The 15,203-nt window shown below is 48.8% G+C and overlaps 1 protein-coding gene across 2 annotated transcripts in view; it reads right to left on the reverse strand.

Moving 5' to 3' along the window:
* The window catches only part of FGD1 (FYVE, RhoGEF and PH domain containing 1), an 84,588-nt gene that overhangs the window by 34,153 nt on the left and 35,232 nt on the right, over positions 1-15,203 (reverse strand). The window lies entirely within an intron of this gene.

Here is a 15,203-nt window from a genome sequence, read left to right on the forward strand (position 1 = left end):
GGGGAAAGGGAGCAGAGGGAGTGGAGAAGAACAGCAGAAAGGAAAGTGCCTTTTGGGAAGCCAATTCTGTCGGGGGAAGGGGCATCCCTCCGCTTGACAAAAGAAAAAAGCCATAACTGCCCCACCTCTTCCCACCTGCCCCTTGAATGTGAGCTGCAGGCCAGCTGCCCCACTCCTCCTTCAAGGCCAGACTGCACCCAGGCTGCCTGACCTGGCAGATGTTGTCTCTGAAAGTTCAAATACAAAGCTCGGTCAAGTGTGAAATGTGCAGAAGGAGCTGTTTACAGGAACCCTGTGGGTAGCTCAGGGGTTCTTTCCCTGAAGTCGACTATTCTTCTCAACATAAGGACTCTGCAGAAAAATGGAGGCACTTTCTATAGTGTGAAGACACTTTCAAGAAGTGGGGGCCGTTCTGGCAAGTCAGGAACTTCCTAACTTTTTCGAGTTTCCTGAAGAGCGTTCCATCCTTCAAAACGGAGACACTTTCTGTGAAATGGAGATCTCTTTGATAAACAGAAGGCCCTTCTGTAAAGGGAAGAAGTCTTTCCAAAAAGAGGAGCCTTCTTCAAAGTGGAGGGACATGCTGTAAAGTGAGGAGAGTTCTCTAAAGGCCCTTTTGTAAAATGGATGGCCTGTTTGTAACCAAAGGACTCTTAAGGATCATGACAAAACAGAAGACTGTTAAAAAGGAGAACTCCTTTTTGTAAAGTGAGGCCCCTTCTGTAAAGAGAAGGATGTTTCTGTAAAGTGCAGACCCTAGTATAAAGTGAGGAACTTTCTGTAGAGTGGGACAGTCTAAGGCCATGGGGAATGGTGGGGACTGGGTTAAACTGGAAAGCACATGCCTAACCTGAAGTAGAAGCAGCAGCTTCTCCCCTCCACCCAGGTGTCACCTTGCAGTAATGCGGCGCTGTATTGTCAGGTCTTCCAATATTTCAAGGGAATCCAGAAATCCAGATTTTTCTTCTTTTTTTTTTTTTTCAGACAGAGTCTTACTCTGTCGCCCAGGCTGGAGTGCAGTGGCGCAATCTCAGCTCAGTGCTACCTCTGTCTCCTGAGTTCAAGCGATTCTCCAGCCTCAGCCTCCTGAGTAGCTGGGATTACAGGCACACGCCACTACATCTGCCTAATTTTTGTATTTTTAGTAGAGACGAGGTTTCACCACGTTGGCCAGGCTGGTCTTGAACTCCTGACCTCAGGTGATTCACCCGCCTCGGCCTCCCAAAATGCTGGGATTACAGGCATGAGCCACTGTGCCCGGCCGGGAAATCTAGGTTTTTCATGTGAAGTCCCTTAATTTTAAAAACTGTGGGCAAGCCAAATGAAACTTGTGAGTCAAATTCAACTTGTGGGCCATCATGTTGCACTATCTGAGTTAGATGATCCTGAAGGCTCATTCTACTCCTGCTGTTTATGCCTTGCCCTATCTCACATGCTCTTGCCCTTGAGTAGAAGCCTTGCAGGTCCTATCTCCCACTCCCTGGAAGGGCCCAGTTTCCTCTGTGTCTGAGCAGGCTCAGGGAGCTGGCCCATGCATTACTTGTCAGAAGTTCCCTGAATTGGAATCTGCCTTTTGTTCTGTGTGACCCGATTTACCTTCTGCCCTGTGCAGGATGCCTAAAGAAGAGAGAGCAGGAGATTGTAAGAACATGCAGAAATCTCTGGAACTCAAGCTGTTCACTTTTTAGTAGAGGATATAAGATATGAGGATTCAACTGCTGAACACCCACTCTGGGCCAGGTGTTGTGTTGATGCTATCTCGTATGGCATCCTCCTAATGATCCGGTGAGCTATTACCCATTTTACAGATGAGGAAACTGATGCACAGAGAGGCAAAATAATTTGCCTGAGGACAGCTAAAAGTGGTTGAGCTGGGACCAGATCCCAGGTGTGTCTGTGTCCAGAGTCACACAGCACATCTTCGGTGACTGCTGAGTTGGGAAAGAAATCACATTTGGAGGGGGGAGGAGAGAAGACTTCCTAAAGGAGGTGGTTTTTAGTTGCGCCATCCAGGATGGGGTGTGTTTTTTTTAGGTATAGATGGACTGAGAATGGTTCTGCAGACAAGGGAAGAAGAGTGGGCAAAAGTGTGGATATTGGGTGGGGAGGTATGAGTGAAGCATATATTCGAAGTACGTAATGTCATGGGTTTGCAAGAAGGCTCCACAGCAGGAAGAAGGATCAGGAAAGGCCAAAAGATACAAGCAAGCAGACACCCCCTTCCCTACACCACAACCATAGACCTATAGGGGGCATGCAGGGGCAGACGCAGGCACGGGAACAGACACAGGTATAGAAACAGACAGACACATCCACAAGATCTAAGGAGACCCACGCGCAGAAACATCTAGAAACTCCCACATACTTAGTGCCAAGGTGACATACAACCAGGCACAGAGGAGCACGTAACACATACAGACCCAGAGACACACATGGATCTATATGCAAACACACAGATGGCCATATAGAAACAAGAACATTAAGACACACACACAAAATAGATCCACGGGGACAAAGAAGGCCAGGCACATGCGCGCGCACACACACACACACACACACACACACACACACACAGACACACAGACAAACCAAGCAGCCACATGAGAGCACAAGCAGCCCATCCCTCTTCCAGTTGCTTGATTACTGTGAGGGCCTGGCCACCTCCTCCCTGCTTCTCTGGACTAGAGGCCAGAGGATAGGGGGCGGTAGCTCCACCCCCGCCCATCTCCCTCCCCCGCCCCGGGAGGAGCTGGGGACTTCAGAGGACAGGAAGGGAAGGGAGTGGAACTGCAGCTGGGAGCACTGGGAGCAGTAATTACCAGATGCTGGGGCTGCCACGCTGGCTGAGATTCCCCTTCCTGCGAGGCAAAGCCGCTAGGGGGATGGTCCCTCTGACCCTTGCCTCAACCCCAGGGACCCCAACACCCACCCATCTCCCTTCCCATTCACCAGAGGCCTGGCCAAATCTGAGAGTTGGAGACACAGAGGGATTATGAGGGGGAAAGACAGATGATAAGAGAAAGACACTGGGACAAACACAAGGAGGGAGAGGACAGGAAAACCACAGAGACCCAGAGATGGACATAGAGGGAGATGGACAAAAGGAAGGGACAAGTCAGAAGGGAGACAGAGACAGAAAGGTCCACACAGGGCATGGCAGTCAGTGAGGGATACAGACCCAGGCAGAGGGGCAGGGACAAAAAGGGCAGGCCAGGGCCATCTGTTGAACATGGTGACAATGTGCCATGCCAAGGGCTGGGGATGGATCTGTGGCATTGAATCCTTACAACAACCCTAGAAGGTGGGAATGACAGCCCCATTTTCCAGATGAGAAAACCGAGGCTCAGAGGGGTGAGATGACTTGCCCAAGGTCACATGACACTTTAGAAAGTGGCGGACCTGGGTCTGGGGGGCTCTGTCTGCTGCCAGCCCCTGCCAGAGTCAGGGAGGCCCAAACAGAGATCCCTGAGGGAATTCTCCAGAGAGAGAGAAGCAGTCAGCAAGCCTGGGAGATGCTCCCTAAGAGATGCGGTGAAAGTGACCCCAGCCTTCCCTGCCCCCCCACACCCGCGCGGTGGGGGAGGGGCTGCGTCTACACCTGGAATGCATTAGGTAGGGGGGTCCCCCAGCCTAGGGGAGCAGGGAAGGCAAAGGCGAAGGCAAAGGCGGTGGTGTGGGCGGTGGCGGCCCAGGCCTAGCAGGCCCCGGCAGGCGGGCGGAAGGGCTTCTATGCCAGCTGCAGCTCCCAAAGGCCAGCCCTGCCAGTCCCGCCTTTCCCGCTTTCCACAGGCGCCTTCCCTCCGCGATTTAACCCTTTCCCTGCAGGGGCCATGGGGAAGCGCCAAGGAGGGCTCTTCCCTCTTAGTCTCAGCTACATACCTGTGCCCCTCACCCACCTGCCCTTACTCTGGGACCCAGATAGGCATATCTGATGCCAACTGGGTGCTGTCACCTAGATGTCCTGTCTTCAGGCTCCTCAGCCTCAGCACATCGTGAACGACACTCCTACCCCAACCCCGGTCTGCTTCTTCTCCTGCCTTCCCCATCGCAGGAAGGACAACTCCATCCGCCCAGCTGCCCAAGCCCAAGTCCTAGGTTTCTTCCTCTCCCTCAACCCACATGTCCAGCCAGGCCCCAAGTCCTTTAGATGCACCGTGGTCAGTTGCTCTAGAATCCCTATGCTTCATTCCCCCTCCAGCCCCCTAACTGGTTTCACTCCCATCTTCCGGGCCTCTACGAGGCATTCTCTACACCACTGCCAGCTTTTGGAAAACACAGTCCCCTGCAATCCCTTCAGCCTTGTGAGGGGCTCCCTTTGCCTTCAGGGGTGAAACTCCTGAGCACAGGGACAAGGAAGGCCTAGCTCAGGAACATTTCCCCGCCCCACGATCCAGCCACAATGGCCGTTTGTCTGTTCCTCGAAAGTGCTCTCTTCCGCCTAGGGCTTTGGCACATGTTGTTCCCGTGACCCGAACTGCTAGTCTGCTTCTCCCTACCTCTGGACTCCTATTTATCCTTCAGGTCTCAACTCAAATATCTCCTTTGCCCTGTCCGCCCACTCCCCCCACCCTCATGTGTTCTTGCAGCATCTGCGCTTGGAATTGCTTGTAGTGTGTCTTTCCTGCTAGATATCAGCTCCACGAGGACAGGGATAGTGACTGTCTTGTTGCCTACCTGGCACCTAAGCACAGGGCCTAGCACATAGTAGGCACTCAACAGGTACATGTTAAATAAAGAAATGCCCCCCTTGCTCCCCTCTTTCACTCTCCCTTCCCCTGTCCCCTATTTGCTCACCAAGTATTATTTATTGATGCCACAATGACCAGGTCTGTGGTATTACAAATAGGGAAACTAAGACCCTGAGAGGGGAAGGGAGGCCTGGAGGAACAGTGAACCAATAGCAGAGCTAGGAGTGCTGAGGCTCCCTCGGCTACTGCCCTGCAGCCTTGTCTCAGGAGCTGTGTGTGTTTTCAGACACCGTTTGGAGGTGTCACACCTTCCAGGTCCAAGGAACTGGGCACCAGAGCTCAGAGAGGCTGGACTCATTGCTCCAAAGATGTTTGCTCTCTCCAGATGAGGGAACTGAACTCTGTGGTGCTAGCCAATGGCAGACTGCATTTCCTGCCCTCATTCCAGACAGGTCCTAGCCCCACCCAGCCAGCGTCTGGCCAGCTCCACATCTGCCTAAGGCATTTAGCTAACTGGCCCCCAGAAAGCCATGGCTTGGGTTTGTGTGGGGCATTGTTAGCTGCCACTCCACTCTCCCTTGAGGAAGCAGGCAGCCCCACCTGGGCCCTCCCCCAGGGACAGAGGGGCCTGAAAGGGCCAAGAGCGGACTGCCAGCCATCTGCAATTTAGAAGCTTCTATTCTTTTAGTCTTGTCTGGGGAAGTCCTTTTCCCAGCTACCCAGAGTCTTTACATTTTGTTGTGTTTGTTTGGAAGGCCCTAGTGGACTAGGAACCAAATTTGGTTCTTTCCCCAGACTCTCCCCTGGAATCTCAAACTACTTCTCTCCAAAACTCCCCAGCAGACCCCACTACCCCCTCCTGTCCCAAGCCCTCTCTTCTCCTTTCCGTAAGCAAACCCCCTCACTGGCCTCTCAGGATGCCCTCAACAGAAAGAACACTGGGAACCACACAAATTTACTTTACCAATGTTTGATTTGCTTTTCAGAAGTACTCCTCCCTCAATACTTTGCAATAGCCAGCTACCCTGGGTGTACGTGAAATGGGTCTCAGCTTCATGCAGATATGTTTATTTATTTATTATTTTTTGAGACAGAGTCTCACTTTGTCACCCAGGCTGGAGTGCAGTGGCACAATCATACTTCACTGCAGCCTCGAACTCCTGGACACAAGTGATCCTTCCACCTCAGCCTCTCAAGTAGCTGTGACTACAGGCATACACCACCATGCCCTGCTAATTTAAAAATATTTTTTGGAGAGACGGGGTCTCACTATGTAGCCCAGGCTGGTCATGAACTCCTGCCCTTAAGCAATCCTCCCCTATCAGCCTCCGAAAGTGCTAGGATTACAGGTGTGAGGCACCATGCCTGGCTTCAAATATGCTTTTTTTTTTTTTTTTTGAGATGGAGTCTCGCTCTGTTGCCAGACTGGAGTGCAGTGGCAAGATCTCAGCTCACTGCAACTTCCACCTCCCGGGTTCAAGTAATTCTCCTGCCTCAGTCTCCCAAGTAGCTGGGACTACAGGCGTGCGCCACCACGCCTGGCTAATTTTTGTATTTTTAGTAGAGACGGGGTTTCACCATGTTGGCCAGGATGGTCTCAATCTCTTGACCTCGTGATCCACCCACCTCAGCCTCCCAAAGTGCTGGGATTACAGGCGTGAGCCACCGTGCCCGGCAAATATGCTTTATTTTATTTATTTTATTTTTTTGAGGCAGAGTCTCGCTCTGTCACCCAGGCTGGAGCGCAGTGGCACAATCTCGACTCACTGCAACCTCTGCCTCCTGGGTTCAAGCAATTCTCCTGCCTCAGCCTCCTGAGTAGCTGGGATTACGGGCGTGTGCCACCATACCTGGATGATTTTTTTTTTCTTTGAGACGGAGTCTCGGCTCTGTCACCAGGCTGGAGTGCAGTGGCACGATCTTGGCTCACAGCAACCTCCACCTCCCGGGTTCAAGTGATTCTCCTGCCTCAGCCTCTCGAGTAGCTGGGACTACAGGCACGTGCCACCACGCCCAGCTAATTTTGTATTTTTAGTAGAGACAGGTTTTCACCATGTTGGCCAGGATGGTCTCGATCTCTTGACCTTGTGATCCACCCACCTTGGCCTCCCAAAGTGCTGGGATTACAGGCATGAGCCACTGCGCCTGGCTGATTTCTGTATTTTTAGTAGAGACAACATTATGCCATGTTAGCCAGGCTGGTTTCAAACTCCTGGCCTCAAGTGATCCACCCGCCTTGGCCTCCCAAAGTGCTAGGATTACTGGCATGTGCCACCGTGCCCAGTCGATTTTATTTTTTAAGACACAGTCTTGGCCTGGCATGGTGGCTCATGCTTGTAATCTCAGCACTTTGGGAGGCCAAGGCGGGCGGATCACAAGGTCAGGAGTTCAAGACCAGCCTGGCCAACATGGTGAAACTCTGTCCCTACTTAAAATACAAAAATTAGCTGGGCATGGTGGTGTGCACCTGTAATCCCAGCTACTGGGAAGACTGAGGCAGGAGAATTGCTTGAACGGGGACCTGGGAGGTGGAGGTTGCAGTGAGCCAAGATTGCCACTGCACTCCAGCCTGGGCGACAGAGCAAGACTCCGTCAAAAAGCAAAAACAAAGAAAACAACAACAACAAAAAAACCACAGTCTTGCTCTGTCACCCAGGCTGGAGTGCAGTGGTGCAATTTCGGCTCACTGCAACCTCTGCCTCCCGGGGTCAAGTGATTCTCATGCCTCAGCGTCCTGAGCAGCTGAGATTACAGGTGTGAGCCACCGTGCCCAGCCCTCAAATATGCCTTAAAAACAGCTGGGTCTCAGCTTCATGAAAATATACTTTAAAAACTGCTTTCCCCTGAAAAAAGGCATTTCTATGGCAAAGTTACAGCAGGTACTGAATAATTCATCTGAGTGTGACCCTGCCAACCTTACTGTCTGTCTTCAAGGATGGGACTGGCTCCCAGATCTATACATGGTATGTGTTGGTGGTGAAAACTCCCAAACATCACTGGCCCAGGCCTCTTTCCTGAACTTTCCAATCTTACATCCAAATGCCTGCTTGCGAGATGACACAAACAAATGGGAAAACATTCCATGCTCATGGATAGGAAGACTCAATATTGTTCAAATGGCCATACTGCCCAAAGCAATTTACAGATTCAATGCTATTCCTATCAAACTACCAATGACATTCTTCACAGAATTTTTAAACAACTATTTAAAAATTAATATAGAACCAAAAGTGTCCAAATAGCCAAGGCAATCCTAAGTAAAAAGAACAAAGCCAGCTGGGCATGGTGGCTCAAGCTTATAATCCCAGCACTTTGGGAGGCCGAGGTGGGCGGATCACCTGAGGTCAGGAGTTCGAGACCAGTCTGGCCAACATGGAGAAACCATGTCTCTACTAAAAATACAAAAATTAGCCAGGCATGGTGGCGGGCGCCTGTAATCCCAGCTACTCAGGAGGCTGAGACAGGAGAATCACTTGAGCCCAGGAGGCAGAGGTTGCAGTGAGCCGAGATCATGCCACTGCACTCCAGCCTGGGCGACAGAGTGACACTCCGTCTGAAAAAACAAAACAAAAAAAAAACAGAAAACAAACAAACAAACAAACAAAAAAAACCAAACCACGGTGGCTCACGTCTGTAATCCTAGCACTTTGGGAGGCCGAGGCGGGCAGATCATGAGGTCAGGAGTTCAAGACCAGCCTGGCCAACGTGGCGAAACCCCATCTCTACTAAAAATACAAAAATTAGCTGGGCACAGTGGCGTGTGCCTGTAATCCCAGCTACTCGAGAGGCTGAGGCAGGAGAATTGCTTGAACCAGGACCTGGGAGGAGGAGGTTGCAGTGAGCCGAGATCATGCCACTGCACTTCAGCCTGGGCTACAGAGAGAGACTCAGTCTCAAAAAAAAAAAAAAAAAAAAAAAGGCCAGGTGCGGTGGCTCACGCCTGTAATCCCAGCACTTTGGGAGGCCGAGGCAGGTGGATCACGAGGTCAGGAGATCGAGACCACCCTGGCTAACATGGTGAAACCCCGTCTCTACTAAAAATACAAAAAATTAGCCAGGCGTGGTGGCGGGTGCCTGTAGTCCCAGCTACTCGGGAGACTGAGGCAGAATTGCTTGAACCCGGGAGGCGGAGCTTGCAGTGAGCCAAGATGGCGCCATTGCACTCCAGCCTGGGTGACAGAGCGAGACTCCATCTCAACAACAACAACAAAACAACAACAACAACAAAAAACAAAACCAGAGGCATCACACTACCGACTTTAAACTATACTTACAGGGCTACAGTAACCAAAACAGCATGGTACTGGACAAAAACAGATACACAGACCAATGGAACAGAATAGAGAGCCCAGAAATAAGGCCGCACACCTACAACCATCTAACCTCTGACAGAGTTGACAAAAGAAGCAATAGGGAAAGGACTCCCTAGTCAATAAATGGTGCTGAGATAACTGGCTAGCCACATGCAGAAGACTGAAACTGGACCCCTTCCTTACACCATATACTAAAATCAACTCGAGATGGATTAAAGACTTAAATGTAAAACCTAAAACTATAAAAACCCTGGAAGACAACCTAGGAAATACCATTTTGGACATAGGACCTGGCAAAGATTTCATAATGAAGGCACTAAAAGCAATTGCAACAAAAACAAAAATTGACAAATGGGACCTAATTAAATGAAAGAACTTCTGCACAGCAAAAGAAACTATCAACAGAGTAAACAACCTACAGAATGGGAGAAAATATTTGCAAACTATGAATCTGACAAAGGTCCAATATCCAGAATCTGTAAGGAACTTAAATCAACAAGCAATAAACGACCCCATTAAAAAGTGGGCAAAGGACTTGAACAGACACTTTTCAAAAGAAGACATATATGTGGCCGATAAGCATATGAGAAAAATGCTCAACATCAGCCAGGCGTGGTGGCTCACGCCTATAATCCTAGCATTTTGGGAGGCCGAGGCGGTTGGATCACCTGAGGTCAGGAGTTCGAGACCAGCCTGGCCAACATGGCAAAACCCCGTCTCTACTAAAAATACAAAAATCAGCTGGGTGTGGTGCCGCCAAGCACCTGTAATCTCAGCTACTTGGGAGGCTGAGGTGGGAGAATTGCTTCAACCTGGGAGGCGGAGGTTGCAGTGAACTGAGATAGAGCCACTGCACTCCAGCCTGGGTGACAGAGAAAAAAAAAAGAAAAAATGCTCAACATCACTAATCATTAGAGAAATGCAAATCAAAACCACAATGAGATACCATTTCACACCAGTCGGAATGGCTATTACTAAAAAGTCAAAAAATAACATGCCAGGTTGCAGAGAAAAGGAAATGCTTATACACTACTTGTGGGAATATAAATTAGTTCAGCCATTGTGGAAAGCAGTTTGGTGATTTCTCAAATAACTCAAGCAGAATTACCATTCAACTCAGTAATCTCATTATTGGGTATACACTCAAAGAAGTATAAATCGTTCTACCATAAAGACACATGCATATGTATGTTCATCACAGTGCTATTCACAATATCAAAGACATGGAATTAACCCAAATGCCCATCAATAGTAGACTGGAGAAAATGTGTTATGTATACACCATGGAATACTATGCAGCCATAAAAAAGAATGAGATCATGTCCTTTGCAGAAACATGGATGGAGCTAGAGGCCATTATCCTTAGCAAACTAAGGCAGGAACAGAAAACCAAATACTGCATGTTCTCACTTATAAATGGGAGCTAAACATTGAGTACATATGGACACAAAGAAACAAAAAGCAGACACTGGGGCCTATTTGAGGGTGGAGGGAGGGAGGAGGGTAAGGATCGAAAAACTACCTATCGGGTACTATGCTTATTACCTGGGTGGTGAAATAATCTGTATACCAAATCCCCCTGACATGCAGTTTACCCATATAACAAACTTGCACATGTACCCCTGAACCTAAAATAAAAGTTTAAAAAAAGATTATGGTAAATCCATACAATAGCATATTATTATGCAGTCATTAAAATGTTGTTCAAAAAAAATAAAATGTTCATGAAGAGTTTTTAATGATATTGGAAAAATACATATATTAAATGAAAAAGCATGATATAAAGTTGAACATATAGTATGATTTCAATTATGTAAAATATACATCAATATGTAGAAAAAGATCTAGCAGAAAACAGACGAAAATATTAAAAGTGATCATCCTGGGTAGTAAAAAACAAAAATGAACCAAACCCACAAATGCCTGCTGGCCATCTTCACCTGCATGTACCCCCAGGCATTTCGAATTCAACTTGTCTCAAACATAATTCACTATCTTCCCTCAAACCTCCTCCCTCTCTTGTATATAGATGGCCCCACCAACATCCACCAGGTCACTGTAGTTGGTTTCAGAAAACAACATGGAGCAATCTGGACTTTGCCTTCTGTCTCAGCCTCTACATCCAAGCTACTACCAAGGCCTGTCCATGCTAGCATCTAAATATCTCTCAGATCTTACCCTCCTTACCTCCCATCGCTCTAACTCAAGCTATTACCTCTCTCTGGGAAAACTGCAACACTCACCTGCCTGTCTCCCTGCTTCCATCTTGCACCCCTTCCATCCATTCTCCCCATGCAGCTAGGGAGAGTTTCCAAACACCCCCATCTGAGCATGTCATTCTCGTTAATAAATCCTTCGATGGTTTCTCTTCACCCTCAGAAGAAAGTTCCTTGTCAGCCTTGTCACTCCACTCCTCCCAATACCAGCCCTATTCCCCAGTGCCCCATGTCTCACTGCCTTTGCTTCCACTGAACCTCTTACCTGAATTGTCCTCCATGTTCTTCTCTAGCTCTACAACCTTTTATTGACACCCCTCTAGAACCCTTCCTTAGGGCCAGATCCTGCACTGGGCACTGATAATGCCAGGGTTTCCTCTGCCTAGAGTCCCAGAATGGCAACTGCCTTCCAATTTGAACTGCCAAATGGCAGCCATTCACGAGAGCTGAGAATAAGGGTAAACTGAGGCAGCCAGTGTTTGTGTGTATGAGGGCGGGAGGTTGACTCTCCCTTTGTGTTTAATCCCATGCCTCCATTTGCGGTTGGGAGTGAGTTGACAGAAGCCCACATGGGGCCCTGCGGAAAGGGCCTTAGATGGGGAGGCCGATGTATTCTCCTGGCCCTAATGATGCTGACTCACTGTAGGATGATGGCTAAAAAAATCACTACCTCTCTGAGCCTTCCTCACTGTCCCATCTGGAAAACGGACTTAACTAGTGGTTCCCACTCTAGGTTGTGCATCACAATCACCTAAGGAGCTTTTGAAAATAGGTTCCTTGGTTGTCAACCCCAAGATTCTGGCACTCTGATGTGGAGTGTGGAATCACATTTTTTTTTAAGGTCAACAAGAGATTCTGATGCTCACTCAGTTTGGGAAACTCAGAACGAGACAGTATCTAGAGTCTTTTCTAGCTCCAATTCTTACTCTTGGAGACTCTGAAGATGCCTCAGGATCCAAATGAGAAAGAGTCAGCCCCTCCTCTTGCCCCCCTCAACTGGCTCAGTTTCCCCCATTACCCACAAAACGGCTCTAACATCAGGTGCAACTCCTTTGACTTAGCTAGGGTCAGACACCAATATCCCCACAATCCCTGCATCTGGAAGGACATTCTAGGCCTCAACCCTGAGGAATAGAGCAACCATCTCTGCAAACCCCTGCAAGCAAACCGCTTTCTGACTCTCTCAAACCCCTCTCTGGCATTTCACTGGGTTTTCCCAGTGATCCAACAAGGACTTCGGTTTAATCAACCTGGAAAATGGGCATAATAACAACTGTACCTTTCCCCACCAAGAAGCAGACAGGATCACTAAAAGAGAAAGCACTTTGAAGCAATTCAAGGCTGTTCACATGGCTAAGATACAATTATTATTTTTAAAAGCCTCCCCCCACCCCCAGGATGAGCCACTGAGCCCTAAAGATGGTGATTCAATAAAAGTCTCAGCAGTGTTAGGGAGGAAGTCAGCAGGCACACAGAAATCTTAACATGTGGACCAGCATGTTTCAGCCCTTTAATTGAAGCTCAGGAAACCCTCTCTGTCTCTCTCTTACACACACACCCTACAACCACTAACCCTGCCCTCTTAGGGCCAATTATAGGCGAGTCCCGTGGAGAGAGAAGCCAAGTCACTTGTGCCTACCCCTGGGCCGGCTGGGCAGTGGGGGAGGTGGCCTCTCACAACCCATGCTGCAGTGAATCACATGGCCCGGCGCCCGCCTAGTCAGGGCCTGAGTAATTCCTCCGCCTCTTCTTCAGAAGGTTTTTCTCTTATTTTTTAACTTAATTTTATTTTTTTAAACTCCTGGTTGCTGAGGATTTATACCATGCTGCAGGCTTTACAACCATTAATTCATAGACTCCTCATTGCATTCTCTAGATGAAGAAACTGAGGTTCAGAGAAGAAAAGTCACTCACCCAGGGTCACAAAGTGAATTAGTTAGAATAGGAGGCCAGGTCCTTCCCTGACACTTGTCTTATTCCTAATCCCCATCTTGAATCAAAAAAAAAAAAAAAAAAAAAAAAAAGACACCCACTATGCAATTACAGAGGCAGGGACTTCGTTGGGGAAAAGGATCCTGGGAACTCTGTGTTGCCTTTTTGGGGAGGAGGAGAGTGGTTTAGGAAGGGTATTATGATTTGTAATTTGAATGAATTGGTGGATTGGGAAGGCATACTCAGAATCATCACCATGTATTGATTACAGAGGCCAGAGACTGGGGGTCTAGACATTGCCCAGCTACTGACTTTCAGATCAAGAGTATCCAGAGGGCAGGAATTTGGTGTCCTTCTTTTAGGCAATAGTTACTGAGGGCCTACTATGTGCTTCTTTAGTATCTGTTTAGGCATTTATTTAATGAGGATTTCTTGAACACCTACTGTGTGTTAGGCACTGCGCTAGTTGCTGGGGATACAACAGTGAGCAAAAGAGATATAATCGCCTTGCCCCCATGGAGCTCACATTCTAGTAGTAAGGAAGATAGGCAATAAATGAGTAGACACATACAATAAGATAATTTCAGATTGTACTAAGTGCAAGGATGGAAGCACACTCACAGTCTCTGATGGAGACTCACAAGTGGCCCTACCTAAAGTGGTTAGGGACGGTCTCTTGGAAGAGGTGACATTTGACCTGAGACATGCAAGACGAGGAGCAAGCCAGGTGGAGGGCTAGGGGAAGAGCTTCCAGCCAGAAGGAAAAGCCAATGCAAAAGTCCTGGGGTGGGAGTGCTTGTGGCCTGTTTTGGCATCTGCAAAAAGGCACTGGCTTTACACAGTGTCAAGGGGAGTTTGGAAAGCCAGCAGAAGTAACATGCAGGCCAGGGTGTTAAGGGCCTGTTGCCAGCTGGTTATCTTCAGCCCACACTGAGGGAGCCCCCTGAAATCTCCCAGAGGTTCCATGACTAGCCCAAGGTCATGATGGCACCAAAAGGCACATCCTACCCATGCTTTATACTTCACTACTGCTACCTGGTGCAAGGCCACGGTCCCAGAGATCTGTGGAGCCTGAGGTGTGAACCCGGGAGCCCCCAAGGGCTTAACAACTCCTTCAGTCCCAGTGGAAGGCAGGGCAGATGTGCGCTGCTCTTCTTCTGTGGCTCCTGGGCTCAGGCCCGTATGAGAATGTCCCCAGATGGGGAAGGTCCTGCTGTGCTCCTCAGACACTCAGGTCTGTGTAGCACAAAGGCAGTGGTCTGTGGCCTCAGTCTGACTTAGAGCTGCTCCACCTTTTCAAATCCAAGAAACCATCCTGATTTCACATCACAACCAACCTCGTAGACCTGCAGCTCTCCAGCTCCTGCTACAACTGGCTTCTGCCTCTGTTGGCTTTTCTGCTGTCTCCCTACCTATCAGCCCCTCCAGCCTTCTCCTCTAGCCTGACTCCCAAGGCCCACCTCTTCCACCTTTCTCTCTCATCAGCACCTTCTACTCCTTCCTTCCCTTGTTCTCCCGCCACACACACCTGGCAAAATCCCAACCTTGGATCAATCCACCGTCTTTCTTTTTTTTTTTTTTTCCGCTCATACTCCAGGGCTGCTGAATAGTACAGGAGAAAATCACATAAGCAGAAGGCTTGGCATTACTTTCATGGTCTCCAGCCTCAGTTTGGGGAAGCAGAAAGACCACAGACTTTGGACACAAACAGATCTGGTTTGAATCGTGGCTCCATACTAGCTGTGTGACCTTGGGCAAGTTGCTTAACTTCTCTGAGCTTCAGTTTCCTTCCCTACAAAATGGGACTAATGGTATCTACTTCATGAGGGTTCCTGAAGCTGAAATGAAAATCCATGTAAAGCACCCAGTCCAGTGCCTGGTACAATGTAGGCGCTTGGCAAATGGAAGGCTCCTTTTTTTCTTCTGTTCTCCAAACGAAACCCTGGTTTCCCCAACCAAATATCCAAGGATTGCTGCCTTGCAATCCTCCCTCTTTTTCTCGCGAGTGCTCCCTCTCCCATTAGCCTCAGCAGACAGAGGAGAAGGGGGATGGA

The sequence above is a fragment of the Gorilla gorilla genome, chromosome X, assembly GCF_029281585.2.
Source record: "Gorilla gorilla gorilla isolate KB3781 chromosome X, NHGRI_mGorGor1-v2.1_pri, whole genome shotgun sequence".
NCBI classification, from domain to species: Eukaryota; Metazoa; Chordata; class Mammalia; order Primates; family Hominidae; genus Gorilla; species Gorilla gorilla.